Source organism: Neomonachus schauinslandi, chromosome 3 (assembly GCF_002201575.2).
Source record: "Neomonachus schauinslandi chromosome 3, ASM220157v2, whole genome shotgun sequence".
Classification (NCBI taxonomy): Eukaryota; Metazoa; Chordata; class Mammalia; order Carnivora; family Phocidae; genus Neomonachus; species Neomonachus schauinslandi.
Genome location: NC_058405.1, coordinates 98,471,033 through 98,490,580, shown reverse-complemented (window position 1 = coordinate 98,490,580; position 19,548 = coordinate 98,471,033). Strand labels below are relative to the sequence as shown.

General features: G+C 39.4%; 1 protein-coding gene across 1 annotated transcript in view; it reads left to right on the top strand.

Moving 5' to 3' along the window:
• Positions 1 to 19,548, top strand: part of NCKAP5 (NCK associated protein 5) — a 792,873-nt gene that overhangs the window by 52,922 nt on the left and 720,403 nt on the right. The window lies entirely within an intron of this gene.

Here is a 19,548-nt window from a genome sequence, read left to right as displayed (position 1 = left end):
TGATGTTGGTGACTCCTGGATATTATCAGAGACTTATACTCCTTATATCTTCTGTCCCACCATTCTTTTCATAGAGCTTCCATTCTCAAGGTCACTTCAGTGTCACCTCAGGTGACAGTATGGATGAGAGTCTAGGTAGGAAGACGAGGAAGAGAGGAGGGCAAAAGGGCACCTGCCAACTCAGAGACCTTTAAAGCGTTTTCCTGGAAGTCTGTACAATGGCAATGCTTTTAGCTTATAAGTCAATTGCTACCCTACCCCTATCCTCAGGTGATTCTGGGGAATGTTCTTTTACATTTGGGTACATTGTTACCCTTACAATATTGGGGTGTTGCTGCTGAAAAAGGAATAATGAACATGTCACAAGAAAGTCCCCGTCTTGGCTACAGGTTACATCCTTTATTTTTGCTTGTTGTGGGTCCTCACTTGGGATCACAAAGCGATGATTTCATTGCTCATAAAACAATGAATGTTCAGGGAATCAAACAAGATATGGTACACCATCACTCAATAGATGCAGAGCACGAATGTTTTTTTCTTTTGGCTATTGTTTGATTTAATGAACTGTAGCTCCTTCTCAGCTCCTGTGATTGGGGAAGTAAGTTATGATGTGCTTTTGCCTTGAGTGATTCTTACCATGAATTTATTTACATCTACACATGGCTGATATGAAACTTAATGTTTGCAAATCTTAACTTAGCAGCTTTTTGATTGTCAGGATTTCAAACATTAAAAAGAGGTTTAGGTTCTGCTTTTCCATAAGGAAAAAAATTGACTTGATTTCTCTAAGTGCAAGGACTTTTTCTTTGAGGATTCTTTATGCTCTCATTTCATATTTTCTTTTTTCAGAGGTGGTAGAAAGAGCATTTGGACATGAAGGCATCTTAGCTTCTGATCATAATTTGTCCAAGCAGAAAAATCCATGAAAGAAAAAACAGAAACAGGTTGTAATTTGGACCAAATTGAAAAAGATCATGCTATAGGACATTCTAGACATAATTATTCCATTAGGTAGAACTTCCTGAGCAGTGAATGTGATATATAGGTCTCAGTGGTGAAAGTATGGGATGGTGGACATCGAATAATAATAAAGACATTGGAAAGTTTGTCCCAGGAAAATGACTAAAGCCAGTTGGCTGTAATAAAGCCTACAAGAGAAAGAAGCCATCATTTTAATATTCATAAAGGCATTTTGAACAATTGACCTTGAATTTAGAGAAGGACGAAATGAACATGAACTGTATTGACATGTGTCATCTTCTTTTCTTTTGTTGCTGTTGTGGACATGTGTCATTTTGGCTTTATAAAAAATATCTTAATTGTCAAGACTTTAAGATATTATAAGCATACCAAGAAAAATTGTGGATCCTTTTTCTTTGGACTATCTCTTTAAAGAATACCCTTTTATTTTGGTATTGCTTGAAACAAATCCAGGCTCAATGAAAATTTTGTGGCTAGCAGAAAGCTATGCTGCATCCAGTATTTTAACAAATTAGCATGAAATAGTTTTTGAAAACAGAGATGTGGAGTTGGATTAATTTGATCTGCAAAATGTCTTGGCTGTCAAGTAACTATTATTACCTCTTGGAGAGTGCAGTCCTTCTATGGGGCTGGGCTTTTTCTCATGGTCTTCGTGCCTCCTTGGATTGCTCTGCATGTAGTCAGTCTCCTGACCCAGTGCAGTTCCATGGATGCAAATATCTTATTAGTCATATTTCTCGTAGAAAATATATTTACACCTTTCCCTTTGAACTCCCAAGAAAGGCTCCTTTGAAATTACTATTTGGCCTTTCTGTCAGATCCAAGTGGAAACTTAATTGCATTTATAATCTGAAGGAATCTGCTCTGTTCAAAAAATGTTTCTATCCAAGCTGAAAATAATACACTAAAACTAAGTGTCACGGTGCATATTTTGCTTGATTCAGGCTTTTTGGATAAAAATATGTGACCATTCTTCCAGATGTTTTGTCTATATGGTAGGTAACATCTCACTGTTTTCATTTTTGATTGGTTACCAGCATAGAAAGAATATGCTGGGTTGTGCAAACAAGTCTTTATAATTCTAGGTAAAATATTTGGACCCATTAAACAAAAGTTAGGGAAAAGAAAAACATCTCTGAAAGTAGGTAGGTCTATATAACCTGTTTATCCAGACAGTCTTTTTTTTTTTTTCAAAAAATTTTTTTTATTATGTTACGTTAATTACCATACATTACATCATTAGTTTTTGATGTAGTGTTCCATGATTCATTGTTTGCGTATAACACCCAGTGCTCCATTCAGTACGTGCCCTCTTTAATACCCATCACCAGGCTAACCCATGCCCCTACACCTCTCCCCTCTAGAACCCTCAGGTAGTTTCTCAGAGTCCATAGTTTCTCATGGTTCGTCTCCCCCCTCTGATTTCCCTCCCTTCATTTTTCCCTTCCTGCTATCTTCTTCTTCTTCTTCTTCTTTTTTTTAAACATATAATGTATTATTTGTTTCAGAGGTACAGGTCTGTGATTCAGCAGTCTAAGTCAATCAGACAGTCTTAAAGTTTGAATCAGCTATAGAATGTACAAATGTTTACACTTACCTTCGCTTCACTGGTATGAGAGGTGTGATTATTTTGAAAAATCTCAGCCATGTCAAAAGCATTTCATTTCCTACAGAAGCTGAGATCTGAAATGCTGAACAGACTCTTTTGTTGGGAAAAGAAGGGCTTGAGATTACAGTATGTTTTTCGATCTACAATGTTGGTAGTCAAATGTTGATGCACATGAATGTTGAGAAATACCACATGGTTTGATAAGAGTATTAAGGTGTTCAGAGCACTGTAATAGGTTTCCACAGTGTTTCTCCATTTTCTGAAGTCCTGTCCCTGATGACCTAATTTAGGCAAAAACATAATATTTATCAATATCTTCAGTAGTATGTTGAAGTATAATTCAATACCAAATACTGATTTTGAAGGAAGTCAGCAATGCTTTCTATGTAGTAATTACAACATGCAGGGTGGCTAATTTCATTTAAATTATATTACTCACTGTACATACCCTGTGCCCCCCAAAGGCAAATTCTTTCTTTTATTGCAGCTTAAAAGAAAAATTTGAATATGACTAGCTTGATTTCATAGTTTCTACTCATAGATGCCTAATTTCTTAATTTTATTACTAAAAATGAACATACACTGTCCCTTTCACTGATTTGCAACCTTAGACTAACAAAAAAGCAATTTAATTAACAGAAATGATTGCTGTTTTTAGATAATTATTAAGGTAAATTAGAAATATATGACAAATTCTAACATGTAAATAACAGGTTTGAAATTGGAGGTGGTTCTCAAAACCAACTCTCCTATGTCACTTTTTTATTTTCAACTTTGTTTTTCACAATTTATCATTAATATGTTTCTGATTGTGAAAGTAATGCTTGCTTCTTATAAATATATCTATAAATGTTCAAAGAAAGAAAACCCACCTGACGTTTTGGCCTTCCTTCCTTTCTTCCTTCCTTGTGAGCATCCTTCGGTCTATCTGTCCATCCATTCATTTATTAGAGATCACACCAGGTGTTTAATCTTCTGTTTCCTGTTTTCATGAGGACTGTTTCATCCATGTTTTCCATTGGATTTGTAACATTTGAATTAATATTATTTTTACTGGCTAAATTATATTCCATTTAATGAATGTCAATTTCCAATGGAATTTTCATCCGTCCTTCCTTTCTTTCCTATCATAAAAATCAGTGAACATCTTTGTTCATAAGGAATTGTCCACATCTATTCCTAATGTCTTAGGAAATTTTATTAGAAGTAGAGTTATTTGATCAATGCTGTACAGAATATCTTTCTTCAAATCCTTTAAATCAGGTGAAATTTTCATCTGCTGAGATTATTGCAGTTTAAAATTATTGATTTGTTTAAAGAGACAGAGGATTACAGTGTTCTTTATTCTGTAGTTCTATAAATCTTGAAATAGGTAGATAACATATTCACTTTGGTAATATTTGTTTTTAGGATGTTCTAGTTATCACGTCTGCTGATTGCTGATGACCAGGGAAAATCATCATGTATTGTTTAACTGACGGCTGTTCTTCCTTTAGAGTCAGGTGCTAAAGATGATAAAACACTTCAAGTTCTATTGTTTTTCTGTGAAATTGAAGCTATTTTTTGATTCATTACTGGATGATTTATTTGGAGATTTTAGATCCCTCCTGCTTTGTGTTTAAATTTACTGATTCAACAATGTGTTTATTTATGTAGCAATGGTAGGGACAAGAGGAAAAACCCGAAGGAGAGAGGATCCCTCAAGGAGCTCAGTATCTAGTGATATGAAGAAATATGTTATATTGAATTGTGGTCAGTAGCAATCATATGCATGCTGTTGAAATGTAGCAACACAGGGAATGGCAACACAGGTGCCCCCCCTCCCTTATAAAGGTAGGGCTTGGTGCTGGGATGACACGGTAAGGGCAGGTAAAACTGTGACTCACTTCGATTACTTTTTCTGCATGTGTCACGGCCTAACTCCTGATGCTTTGATGTTGTTCTGAATGAATTGACAAATTAATTTCACATTGCTTCCTCTAATAGCCTTCTGTCATGTCACCTCCTATGTTTCAGAAATTGTTTAACAAGGGCCAATTGGGGGACTTGTATCCAGGCAGCAAAAGCATCAGCCAGGTCCCCAGCCCCTCCTTCTCACCTCTTCCACTTAGATGCCTGGTTGTGAATGACTTTTCTTAGTGAGAGTTTCCTCGTTCCATTAGTGGCCGCTGTAGGTCTAAATTTATAACACGTGAATTATTCTCCATCAGTGGATTTCCTTATTGGACACATATTCCTTTTAAGCAGGGCTTCCCCTGATCCCATATTCCCCTTCACACAGACCGCCTGCCAAACTGCCGGTTGTTTTCCCAGCTACTGAGGCTCTCCCGATAGACTGTATTTCATGCTTATGTTCTTCAAATGGTTCCTTGTCTTGGAAACAGGGATGCCCTTCAGCGTGCCCTGAATTTGCATGAATGAGAAACAGTTTTCTCCAGGAGAGGTAGTTGCATGTGGCACAGTGTTGTTTTTGAGCTAAGCATTGTTTTTCTTGGCCAGTTGGTTGTTTTCTTCTCCATCTTGGAGCACTGAAATATTAATGTGGTGGACTAAGCTGGGTAGCTGTTTCAGAGGACTCATTTGCTAGATCACCTGTCCTAAAGAAAGCTATATGGAATACTTTCCTTTCTATGAAGTTTCTTCTCCAATTTCCTTTGCAATGCACATGTACACCCCCCCCCCCCATTACTCAGCATGTGTATGATTGTGTGGGAGAGAAGACCACTTACATTTCTATTTTAGAAGGGAAATATTTGAAATTTGCATCACTCCCTTGGGTTAAGAACACTTGTCCTCAGTAGTACCTATTAATCAAATACCAAGTGGCGGAGACACAGGTGCCTTAGCCCAGAAGAAGTCAAAAGTCATAATTCCTTTTCAGGCTGGGATCTCTAAGATTGTGAGGTTACCTGGCATCAGATACCGTTAGGGATGCAGGTCATCTGGTTCATAGATACTGATATGGTCACCCTCTCTGCCTTGCTATGGAAAGAGAATGTTTAGCTAAAACAAAACAAAACAAAACAAAACATTGTGTTCTTAGTGAGGTGGATGTGTTACCTTCGCAGGAAAAAAAAAAAAAGGCTGTCCCTTTGAGTGATTGTTACATGGCTGTGTGTGGCATTCCAGGGAAAAGATCCATTAGAAGACAGACAAGATAGCACGACTCACTTTTCAGCAGAAAATGACTTGGCTTTCACTGATGAAATTGATTACGAGGAAGGATACTCATTGAAACTGGGGTATAAGCTTTCTGATATCTGCACATGAATAGGTCCTGGCCCAGCTCACTGAAATGTGGGCCTTCAATTTCTTTGCAATGTGAAATGTGGAGAAGGGTGAGATGAAAGCTGGTTCTCAGTGCACTTGCTTTGCATTTCATGATTGCTGCTGATGAAAAGGAAGTAGTGAGATCCACGAACTTAACACTGGAGTAGAGGATGGCTTCTGGGTCTCACTTAAGTATCCCTGTGTAGGCCCTATAGATCACAAGATTTCCTGCTTGCCTAGCAAGTAGCCCCCTTGATATTGAGCGATCTATGGAAAGCATAGTCATATTACAATCACTTTTAGGATAGAGCATTCATATATCCTAGGCTAAAGAAATAACTAAGACTAAGACCACACAAAAAACCAAGAAAGAGGAAAGAGAAAACACATACTATAAAGAATATTCTCTCCAGTAAATGAAGAGATTAATTTTAAAATTTACCTTCGTGAAAATTCCTTAAAATATATAACATCTTCTCCCTGTTAACATAATGTATTCTTTAAAAGTGCTGTAGTATCTTGCTAATGCTGTTTATCAGAATAAACTCTTCCAACTTTGTCTTAACTGAATTATTTGTTTCCAGACCTGTTTTCTCATGGTCAGTTGTGTGTGTGCATGTGGTATTGTGTTAACCAACACTGGGCAGAATGGGGTTTTGGTGCTGTAAGCTATACAAAAAGACAAAGTATTAGTCTTACCCTCAATAAGATTATAATCTAATTGGAAGAATAAGAATACTACTCAAGAAATAATTGTAAAACATTACAGTGAGTCTATTAGTTGCTGCCAAGTTGTATAGTCCTCATTTTAATGACTGAACAGTGAAAAGAAAGGAGAGATGTATATGGACTTGAAGTAGACTGAGGCAGGGGTTATACTTGATGTGCCTTTAGGATTGGGGCAGGTAGGAGGGAGAAAGTGAGCATGATACACAATGTATTAATTTCCTAGGGCTGCTTGTAACAAATTACTACAAACTATGTGGCTTGGAAAAACAGAAGTTTATTCTCTCAGAGTTCTGGAGGGTAGAATATAAATCCAAGGTCAGCCTGACTGCATTTCCTCTGAAGCCTCTAGGGAAGGTTCCTTCTTTGCCTCTTCTGTCTTCTGGTGGTTGCCAGCAATTTTTGGCTTGTGGCAGCGTAATTCCATTCTCTGCATTCATGTTCACGTGACTGTCTTCCCTCTGTGTCTGTATCTGTGTCCAAATCTCTGTCTGCTTGTAAGAGTACCAGTCATTGTATAGAGCCCAGTATGACCTCATCTTAACTTGATTACATGTGCAAAGACCCTATCTCCAAATAAGGTCACATTCCAGGTTCCGGGTGGACATGAATATTTAACTCAGTACACACACGGTGAGTAATACAATCATAAATTTTTCTCTGTTTTGTTTTTTGGCAAAACATTCTTTTAGTTTCAGCATGTGGAAACCTTTCACGAAGTTTCTCATTTTCCCTTGTGGAAAAAGTGGAGAAATGTGGTCTGGATGCTAATACTATGTGGTGGATTAGATTTTGGTTGAATTATTGCCCCCAAAGGGAGACTGATGTCAACCAGAAGAAGGTTTTTGTGGCATACTATACATTTTTTTCATGACCCTGGGACTGTTCAAGTTTTTGGTCAGTGATGTGAATAAAGATAATAGAAGTTATATATATCCCATTTGAGGATAGCACACCATTGAATTTTTTCAAGTTTCAGCCAAAGGAAGTTGTTAAAAGGTAAGAAAAAAAAGATGAAAAGAGTATTTAATAGAAATAAATGTAAAGTCTGGCATGGTTCTAAAATCAAGTGTACATTAGAGTATCAGAGGGCTATTGACTTAGTAATAATATGTATTTAAATAGTCAATGGTAATCTCAGTATGAATGGCTCCTAAAAAAAGTAATAGGCAAGCCCAAAGGTTCCATTAATGGAATAAAGAAGGTCATCATCTTCCTCTACTTTGGACTTTTCAAATTATACTGAAAATGATTATATTCAGTGGAGGTTACCAAATACTAATGAGATTTGTTGGATGTTTTGGAATGTATTCAGAAAAAAATGGCCATGAGAGTAAATGACTCAAGATGACATTACTTGAAGGATGGATGGAACTTGGAATGTTGAAGAACAAATGGGAGGAATCAGACTGAAAAACTGAGCTTTCTTTTATTTTATTATTATTATTTTTAAGATTTTATTTATTTATTTGACAGAGAGAGAGCAAGAGCAGGAACACAAGCAGGAGGAGTGGGAGAGGGAGAAGCAGGCTTCCTGCTGAGCAGGGAGCCCGATGCAGGGCTCGATCCCAGGACCCTGGGATCATGACCTGAGCCGAAGGCAGATGCTTAACGACTGAGCCACCCAGGCACCCCCTGAGCTTTCTTTTAAATCCTCAAGAGTTATTTGTATAAATGTTTATTTGAAAGGACTCAACTTTCTTGTATTGCCCAAGAGGCTAAATTTTGACAAATCAATGGATATTTCCAGATATATCTTTGATACCTTGTCACAGGGCCTCTTTGCAGAGATCCTTGGATTGCCTGAAAGATGGGGAGTTTGAGGTGCTCAAAGCGCAGATGCACAGCTATTGACAGAAAGTTGTCAGAACAGCTCAGACAATTGATGGAAATTTTGCTATATGGCTTCTGAGAGTCCTTATGCCTCTGACTTTTATAACTTCTTTTGAAAGAAAATACTATAAAACTCTGAGATTTGGATGAGGCATAATGATGTTCATTATATATTTTAACCTCCCTTTATAGTTCAAATCAATATGGCATATAACAGAGAAAAGGTGGTAGAGTCAAGATGATACAATCTCTGATCTCAACTTTGACATGAAATCACTTCAGATTGGACTATAGATTTTGGAGAGGGAATATTTTGAAAGTTGGAGAGACATTATTAAAAGGAACTACTGTGCCTTAGGAAAAACTACTATTTCCTTATTCAGAAAATTCTCAAGGTTGGAAGGGACCTAAAAGTCCACCTATTTCAAATTTCAGAGATATCTGGGTTTACTATTTCTATCTTCAGGAGAACATATATTCCCTGTGATCTATAAAATGCCATTCACCCTTTTTGATAATTTCCCATTTTTCTGATATGTTATAAAATTCCTTTAAATATTCTGAGTAAAATAGATTACTTTCAATCACTTTTGCCTCAGGCACAAGAGCACTGAATCTTCAAGCTAAAGTTGAAGAAAAAGAGGAACAAAAGCCTGAGGCAGAAATTCAGTTTCTAATATGAATGAGAGCTAAGAGCAGTTTAGGGAACATTCTTTCATTTATTCATTCACTGATCATCCAAAGACTTGCAGAGAAGCTCTTTGGTGATAGGCAAGGGGAATGCAGAATGGGTCAGAAACCATCCTTGGCCTTGCACTTTCAGCCTAGCAGGGAGAAATGTTACCCAGTATGATAGGTGCTCTGTCTATACACAGTGCATGGAAGTGTTAAAGCACATCACATCACAGTGGGGGAAAAAGGCCATTAAGAACAGCCTCTGTCTTTGCTCATGTGTACATCTTACATAAGTCTATGTAAACAGAGCACCTTGTCTACCTATGTTATTTTGTAGAAAGAAGAAAGATCATTAGAAAGATTAAGAAGCACATAGACTAAAAGACTAAAATACCTACAGAAATGTGGGTCTTTCTCTTATCATTAGGCTTTTTTAAAGGATAGGAAATGCTTTAAGGAAAAGCTGCCCAAACATGCACTTCTAGGTATAGTTCAATGTGTAGCCTTTTGGACAAATCTTGAAGAAAACTAAATCAAGCACTTACATGAGCTACTTTTGCTTTAGATTTAACAAGTCTTTCCTCTTGACTGCTCAGGATAAACAGCTGGATTACTTGACATGATTCCATACAGAATGGATTAACTAAATTTGTGCTTGTTCTTCCTCCCAAGTCGATTAAATGCCTGAGTTTCCCCATGTCGGGATGGTTTAAAGGTTTGATTTGTGGCAAAGAGTTTCTGGAAGCTTAAAATGGTGTCTTTTTTCCCACCTATTTATTTTATTTATTTTATTTATTTTTTAAAGATTTTATTTATTTTTCAACAGAGGGAGAGAGACAGCAAGAGAGGGAACACAAGCAGGGGGAGTGGGAGAGGGAGAAGCAGGCTCCCCACTGAGCAGGGAGCCTGATGTGAGACTCGATCCCAGGACCCTGGGATCATGACCTGAGCCGAAGGCAGACGCTCAACGACTGAGCCACCTAGGCGCCCTTTTCCCACCTATTTAAAATAAATATAAAATTTCTTATGACAAAGAGGAGAATAAATTCAACAGGAGAATGATACTTTCATTTCAGAAGTTAATATAAAATACTATGGGAAGAATAAATTACAAGTATATATTTTAGGTATATGGGCTTAGGACGTTGATCTGCCAGCCCATGTCTTCCTTATTCTGTTACTACGTCTGTTGCTTCATGTACACCTATTTATAAATGTTTAATAGATGTGTTTGTTTTAGTCTGATGAGTTTTCTCAGCAGTGTGTTTAGAGCTGAATAAGACAAGTGGCCCATATGTGTGGATAGGATCGTTGGAAGTACTGTATGTGGAACCCTGTCTCAGCAGGCTGGACAGACTGGCTATTTTTAAGGGTACCCAGATGAGGGCCACAGAGAGAAGTGTAAGATGACACTGCTTTGAGACTGAATTTTCCTCTATTTAAAGCAAAGAAACAGACTTTGAGAATAAGTTGTTAATCAGATTAACTTTGGGTTAATTATTTACATAAGAAGACTACTTTACTAATAGCATGAGTTCTGGGACCTTGCCATTTATCTCTGAATTCTCATGTAGCTCAGTAAAAGTTGCAGATGGAATTTTCTCTTAAACATTGACCCTCTCTTGGATCTCTGTGGTTTGATTTCGTGCCACCGATGGCTTGGTTGGGGGGAGGGCAGTGAGTGGATGACGGGTGGAGTTCGATGTGTGTCATCCATGTCGGCTTCTCATCATGAAGCCATGAACTTCACCCGCTCCCCTCCATGTAGAATCACCTACTCAGCTTTACCAATAGCCCTTGCTTGGTCGGCTCCTTGCCCAACTGGTCTTCCACATTTCATGTTATTGAGATTATGCTTAAAACTCACCTGAAGGTCTTCCTTCGTTGACTGCACTCTTTTGTTCTCTTTCCTTGGTTCCTCTTCTTTCTTACCCACTCAGTATATACATTTCCAGCATGTGTTCTCTATCTTCTCTCCCATCCCTACTCCTCCTCACCCTTCACTTCTTGCTGCCCCTCCCTATCACCCCCCTGGTTGTCCTTATCCTCTCCACGGATCCAGCTGCCACCTCCACACACATGCCTTCCAGATGTGCACCTTTAATTTCCAAGTACTCTTCTGAGCTTGAGTTTGACCTTCTTATTAGGCTTCTTCATCTCCAGGGCATTGGAAAGCCAGCATCTTCAGGACCAAGCTCATCATAGAAGGGTAGCAGAACATAGTGGTCAAGAGCATAGATTCTGGAGCCAGGCTGCCTGGGTCCACCTCCTTCCTACCTCCCTCACTTACTAGCTGGGTGATCTTGGTGTGAGTTCTTTTAACTCTCTTTGCCTCAGTGTCTTCATCATGAAAATAGGTGTAATAATCCTACGTACCTTAGAGTTGTGAGAATTGAATGAGTTATTACATGTGAAGAGCTTAGAGATGCCTGGTATATAGTAAGTGTGCAAGGGCATGTTAGCTGTTTTTATTGTTTTACTGTTTTTATTTTCTTTTATCCTTAGAAAACTTCAGCTTCTGAAAGACTCTCTTCTTTAAGATCATATGTGTTTGTGACATCAATCAATTTTCCAGTGGCCCAACTTGAACCATAAGACTTGCATTCTTCTCTCACTGTCAACCTTCTATAAATTATTAAGCCTTTTAGATTTTCTAATTATTATGTGTCTTGTTTCTCTGCCTTTTTCTTCCCCTCTCCTATGATCACTACATTAATTCTTCCTTGAAACCATAGGAGAGCTCCCTACTTTGTTTCCTGCAACTGTTCAGTCCTCACTTCCTCTCTTTGCAGGTCTGTCTTGCATTATCACGAGGCTAATTTCCCTGAAACACAAGCTGAATCATGCCATCTTCATCTGAAACCACCACCACCCTGCCACAAATACACACACCCTGGACACTGAATGATATCTAAATCCTTCAACCCAGTTGAAAGGCCCTGTACAACCTCTCTTTTTCACTTACTGCTCCTTTGTTGTTTCCTCCAGGGTCTCCGTATTATGGCAATCTGCTCTAATTGCTATTCCCTAAAATTGCTTAGCTTCCTTTTACCTCTGTGCTTCTGTTCACCTCCTCCTCTCTCCCTGAACTATCCCTTACTCTCCCAGGGCTGTCAAGATCTTAATCTTTCCTCTGGGACCAACTAGAATGGCAATCCACCCTATTAAGCCTTCTTGGATCACTCCAGTGAGAAGTGATTGCTTGCTGGAAGAGCCAAATAGTACTTTGCATTTACTCCTTTGAGGGACACTTATTTACTGCAAACCAAAAGGCTGAGTGTTGTGTAGTGAGAAGGATTTGGAGTTTGAAGTTACAGGAACTGGGATTTTAGTTCAGGGTCTACCAAAGTGAGCCTCCATTTTCTCATTTATAAAATAGCAATAACAATAAGTTTATCACAGATTTTTATAAGAATTAAGTCAGATATATATGAAAAGTATTTTAAAACTAGCATTAAAAAAAGTTTCATTTAAAACTGATTGCTTTGCATTTTTTTCTTTATATCCCCCACAACACTTTACATAATCTAGGCTTATCAGAATTGGTGTTGAATAAATTATTTGTGAATGAATCCATAAGATTCAACTTGTAAAACATTCTTACTATGACTTTCTTCTTTTCAAAAACCCATCTCTCACCGTAATGGTGGCCAAGCTAGATTTGGGAGCCATTTCAAGGCAGTGAAACACGAGAAAGTTAAATTACCTGATACTTTTACAACTTGCTTTCTTGAATAAGGAGAATGGCCTTTTAATAAATTATTTCCTTTCCCACATAAATCAATCTATCACAAGAAATGTTTAGTGTCCTCCTATAAAAGTAATAAAATGACCTAAGAGATTATTTCTTATCATCATATGGCATCTATTCTGGCCCCTTGAGATCTTAAAAGGCAAAGAATTAGTTAAGACCATTGTTCATGCAGACAGCACGATCCATTGGGAATCATGATGAGTCGAGGTCATAGAAGTTGGCTGAGGAGGGATCATTCAGAGAACAGATGGATTCGAAGGAGCAGTGGGACCGCCTCCTGCCCCGCTATCAGGCCTCGGATTCAGAGGTGCTGGCAAGCCAGTGACGGGAGAACCCTGACTCTTGTTCTGCCCGAGTCAGTGGAAAGGCAAGGATCCTAGTGCAGGGAAAGGAACCACAGGACCCTGACCAATCCCTAGAGATAGCACCCGCAGGGAGACTTCTAATAATCCCCCGACTTTAGCTTGATGTCTCACATCTGTCATCTCACTTTATCCTTTTAAAACCCCACTGGGATAAGGAGGGCAAAGTCCGTCATCCTCCTGTTCAACAGGGAAGAGTGAGAAAGAGAATGGGGTCTCCATTTCCTTCTAGTAGATAAAGAAGGTATTTTCAAGCAATACCCAGAGATGTGTAACTCAAAAAAAAAAAATCCTTCTAGTTTTTGTCTTTAGAAGTGCTTTACAGTTTGGCAGTGTCTGGGTCTGTTACATCCTCATGTTAGCACTTTCATTGTGCTTACAGGGCCCTGAATTGCTGTAGCTACTTCTCTAGATCCTGTTACCAAGGCTTAAGGGCATGAGTCCTTGGTTCTGTCTGATCTCCTCTTTCACCATGTGAAGAATGGCTCAAACTGTCTGAATCCTGGATGGCTGCTAGCTTTATTTAAAGACCTCAAGCAGGTCAATCATGAGAATGGGGACATTTGGGACAATGAAGTTGACTTAAAAAAAAAAAAGGAAGAAAGAAAACACTGGCCATTTAAAAAAAAAAAAACATCTAAACACTTGAAATGAATTGGAATGTCACAAAATCCTCTAGTTGCTAAGTTTTTCTTGTGCATTGATTAATAACCTCACATGCAATTAGGAGTAGCCAGTTACCCTAGGCAGGGGTATGAAATTGTCTGAAACATATTAATGAATAAGTTTGCCAGAATCTTGACTTCTGGGTTCAAAAGTCAGCTACCAAGAACAAAAAGAAGGTTATCAGGAGAATGTAAATAGACTCAACAGGTCCCTATATTCATTGTTTTCTGCAGCCCCTTATTCCAGCAGAGAAAACAGCTCTGTGGAGGAAGAAGAAAGAGCAGGTTTGAAGTGGAGGCAGGTGACGCACGGGTAAGCTGGGGCAGCGTCAGATGGAAGCCTGCTTGAAGCTTAGGGATCAGAGCCAAATGTGTGACTGTTCAGGGGTCGGTCCAGGAGGGACAGCATCCGCCTTGGGGCACATGCCCTGGGCTGTGCTGCACGGCAGAAATGGCAGCTGGATGATTCGTGCCCCAGAGGCTGCAGTCAGCTCAAAGGTCTCAGGGAGTTTCCGTGTGCGGAATCCAGAATGGAGCTGGAGGAGAGAGAAGGCCCGCGGGTAAGAAGGGCTGATCCCATCATGGAGGAGCATCCGAATGAAGCAAGAGCGTTCCTGCCAGGGATGGGCTGAGCCTCAGTGCTTTGCCATGCCACCTGAGTGGAGTTGTGGGATTCTGCAGATCAGCCAGTGGCTATCACTGAAGGAGTACTGTTCTGCTCAAATCCAGATGAGAAGAGACATATCTAGAGCAAAGGCCAGCATTGAACAGAGGGCGAACAAGACCAAGCAGCGGGCTCACTGTCCCCCCATCTCCTGTAGGAGCTTGTGAGGTTCACAGTGACCCCAGCCAGCAAGGCAGGGAGAGACAAGGGAGAGCACTTTAATGCTGAATGTGACAGTCCTTTAAACCTGAATCCCTGAAAAAATTGGCTTGAAAAAACGCTGGAGTGACTAGTTCAAGATTTTGTTTTAGTTTTTGCCATCAGACAGGATAGGTAGAAAAAGAAAAGCTACATCTTGGCAAATGTATTTTTGGAAGTATGCAATTCATGTCGCTTGAAAAAAACTAACATCTGGGGGCAGCCTCACATGCCTTTTACCTTTATCAGAAATGAATGCTCAGAAATTTACATGGAGTTAATGGCAGGGACATTCTAGAATGGGAACTTTGTGGCTGCTGCTTTTTCCTAGATGGGAAAGCCTTCAAGCTTACAGACTTTGTCATTTGAGCAGTGTCTGAGATGTCCTGACCCCACGCTGCCCAGCTTCTCTGCTGCACTGGCTGGGAATTGGCCCTTTAACCAAGGCATGGGCTCATATTAGAGGCACAAGTCTTCCCTTTCAACAGTTCAACGATTGCTGCTTATCGGGCATGTAGGATATACCCGACACTCCACTAGGTGCTAGTGGGTTTCAGCACCAGGGAGCTGGCCCACAGCCTAGTGGGGCAATAGCTCTGGAACTATCAGTTATAAAGTAGTACAGGATGAGACCCACACTCGAGGACGGTGGCTGTGGGATGGGGCTTTGGAAGCTTTATGGTGGAGGTGATTGTACTTTTTTTGGACTGATGAGAATGGAGGGAAGGGTATAGAAGGGGAGAGGGAAAAGAAGAGGGGACGAAGGACAGGGAGAAAGAGAGGGAGAGAGAGAGGAATAGGGTAGGGGAGAGAAAGGGAGAGAAGGGAGAGGAAGGGGAGAGAGAGAGATTGAGAGAGGCTTTCCATGTTATTTCTGATCAGCAAAAGCCTCAGAAAGCCCAGGTGCATCTGCTTCAGTTCTGTGCAGAGGACTAGCAGAGACCCAGGCAACTTCCTTCAATTCTGACTCAGAAAAATGAACACAGCTTGTACTTTTCCTTCTCCACTCATTATATACTCTACCTACTGTGTGCAGGCTCTGTGCCAGAATGCTGGGCAATGGCATGAAGTACTAAAGGTCCTCCATGCCCCGAAGATACTTATAAGCTGGACTGAGAGTCAAGACATACACCCAGAGCATGGAGCTAACGTTCAAGGCCGAGAGGATTTGGGACCAGATGACAGTGATACAGACCAGAGACTTAACCACAACACTAGTGATGGTCTTTGCTGTGGTGCTGACCTGGGCATCGTAAGACGTTAGCAGCATTCCTGTCTTCTGCCTACTACATGCCAGTCCACCCCCCTGTTGGAACAACCAAAAGTGTCTCTAGACCTTTCCAGTGTCCCCTTGCAGGCTAAATCATCCCCAGTTGAGAACCACTGATACAAACCTGAAGGACATTAGGTGTCAAAGGGGAGGGATTGGTGGTTTGCCATTGTTACAGGGACACTGGGTCACAGCAATGACTGAAAAATAGGGTAGGTTTTGATAGGTACTAAGGAGTGCCAGAAGTCTTTCCAGGGGAGGGTTCTCCTTGTCATAGCCCCCCACCTTTTCCTATTTGTGTTGCTCTGTCTAGAGTCACCAGTTCAGTCTGATTACTGCAACTTGTTCTATTTTACTTCCCCTCTCCCTCCTTCGCTTCCTTCCTGCCTTGATTCATGTACCTTACTTCTTCACTGGACACAGCTCAGGTGTGAGGTAATACCTGCCTTCACAGAACACCAGATAGCCACCTTTGTGTGGATGCCTCTAACAAGGACTCCGGTTTCATTTGGCCTCTACCTGCTGTTACTGCAGAGAACTCTCTGGTAACCTGCCTTCCTCCATGCTCGGCTTAGATTTTCCTATGAAACCACATTTCATCTCTTTCTTCAGTAGATGTTTCTTGTTGTTACATTCCGTTCCATTCTGAAAGCAGTGTGGGCACGGTTCTCTGTGTTTCCCTGACTTGAAGTGCTTTTGAATCATATTTAGGAGTAAGAAAAACAATGATGTCTGGTAGATGTTTTATGATGGATAGACTCAAAGAACAAGACTGTTGCAGAGAAGACTCTTAAATATATAAATAAAAATTTTGAGCATGGTATTAATTTCCCCTGAGTTGTCATGGGAAATGCCCAAAGCAACTGGCATAGCCTGTGAAATTACAGTTTAAAAGCCTGGTGATGGCGATGGGGAGGCAGCGAAGCCAGTAGCATGAAAACTGTGTGGAATGGTCGTTAGTAGATGAGGTCTACTAAGAATTTCAATACAGAATGGGTTACGAAGTTAGTTTATTATTGTAGTTCATTGTTCATTTTGATGGGGAGCTTACTCTGTACCTTCCTTGGAATCCCAAAATTACTTTGCAAACTGCAAATTCACCAATGTGCAACTGTAAGGGCAAATTGTACCTGGCCTTTTTCTATTTAAATTAATTAATTTTTTTTTTAAGATTTTATTTATTTGACAGAGAGACAACGAGAGAGGGAACACAAGCAGGGGGAGTGGGAGAGGGAGAAGCAGGCTCTCCGCTGAGCAGGGAGCCCGATGCAGGGCTCAATCCCAGGACTCTGGAATGATGACCTGAGCCGAAGGCAGACGCTTAATGGCTGAGCCATCCAGGCGCCCCTAAATTAATTAATTTTTATATGCATTTTTAAAAATGTCTGTTCATGTCTTCTGTCCATTATTAATTGGATTACTGGTTTTCAGGTGTTGAGTTGTATCAGTTCTTTCTTTGTATGTGTTGGATACTAACCCCTTATCGGATATGTCATTTGCAAATATCTTCTCTTTCTCAGTAGGTTGTTTTTCAGTTTTATTGACTGTTTCCGTCTTTGTGCAGAAGCTTTTTATTTTGATTAGTCCCAATAGGTTATTTTTGCTTTTGTTTCCCTTGCCTCAAGAGACATATTAAGAAAGATGTTGTTATGGCCAGTGTTAGAGAAATTACTGCTATGCTCTCTTCTAGGCCTTTTATGGTTTTAGGTCTTATATTTAGTCCTTAATCAATTTTGAGGTTTTTTTTCTTCCAAATTTTTATTTAAATTCTAGTTAACATATAGTATTTTGAGTTTATTTTTTGTGTATGGTAAAACAAAGTTAGTCCAGTTTCATTCTTTTGCATATCCAGTTTTCCCAACACAATTTGTTGAAGAGACTGTCTTTCCCATTGCATACTCTTTTGTCAAAGATGAATCATATAATTGTGGGCTTATTTCTGGGTTTTCTATTCTGCTCTATTCATCTATGTGTCTATTTTTGTTCCAGTACCATACTGTTTTGATTACAAAAGCTTTGTAACTTTAAGTCTGGAATTGTAATGCCTCTAGTTTTGTTTTTCTTTTTCAAGATTGCTTTGGCTATTCTGGGTCTTTTGTGTTCCATACACATTTTAAAATAGTTTGTTTTGATTCTGTGAAAAAAGCTGTTGGTATTTTGATAGGGATTGCATTAAATGTGTATATTGCTTTGAGTAGTGTGAACATTTTAACAATATTTGTTCTTCCAATCCATGAGGATCGAAAGTCTTTCCATTTCTGCGTGTCATCTTCAATTTCTTTCATCAGCGTTTTATAGTTTTCAGAGTATAGGTCTTTCACCTCTTCTTGGTTAAGTTTATTCCTAGGCATTTTATTATTTTTGATGTAATTATAAATGGGATTATTTTCTTAATTTCTCTTTCTGCTGCTTTATTATTAATGTATATGATGCAATATATTTCTGTACATTGGTTTTGTATCCTATTAACTTTACGGGATTCATTTATTAGTTTTAATAGTTTTTTGGTGGAGTCTTTAGGGTTTTCTATATATAGTATCATGCCATCTGCAAATAGTGAAGATTTTATTTCTTCCTTACCAATTTGGATGCCTTCTCTTCCTTCCTCCTTCCCTCCCTCCTCCTCTCCTTTCCTTCCCTTCCCTTCCCTTCCCTTCCCTTCCCTTCCCTTCCCTTCCCTTCCCTTCCCCTTCCTTTTTCTTTCTTTCTTCCTTCCTTCCTTCCCCTTTCCTTTACCCCTCCTTTCCCTTTTCCTTTCCTTTCCTTTCCTTTTTCTTTTCTTTTCTTGTCTTTTCTTTCTCTTTCTCTCTCTTTCCTTCCTTCCTTCCCCTCTCTTTCTTTCTCTCTCTTCTCTTCTCTTCTCTCTTCTTTTCTCTTCTCTTCTTTGTGCTGTGGCCAGATTTTGCTCTGGCCAGGACTTCCACTACTATGTTGAATAAAAGTGGTGAGACTGGACATCCTTGTCTTGTTCCTGACCTTAGGGGGAAAGCTCTCAGTTTTTCACCATTGAATATGATGTTCAATGTTATTTTTCCATATGTGGCCTTTATTATGTTGAGGTATGTTCCCTTTAAACCTACTTTATTGAGGGTTTTTAATCATGAATGGATGTTGTACTTCATCAAATGCTTTTTCTACATTTATTGAAATTATCATATATTTTAAAATCCTTTCTCTTGTTGATGTGATGCATCATGTTAATGGATTTGTGGATATTGAACAACCCTTGCATCCCAGGAATAAATCCCACTTGATTGTGGTGAATGATATATATATTTTTAAAAGATTTTATTTATTTATTTGACAGAGAGAGACAGCAAGAGAGGGAACACAAGCATGGGGAGTGGGAGAGGGAGAAGCAGGCTTCCCACTGAGCAGGGAGCCCGATGTGGGGCTCAATCCCAAGACCCTGGGATCATGACCTGAGCTGAAGGCAGACGCTTAACAACTGAGCCAGCCAGGCACCCCAGTGAATGATATTTTTATTAGATTTATTTATTTATTTATTTATTTATTTATTTATTTATTTATTTATTTATTT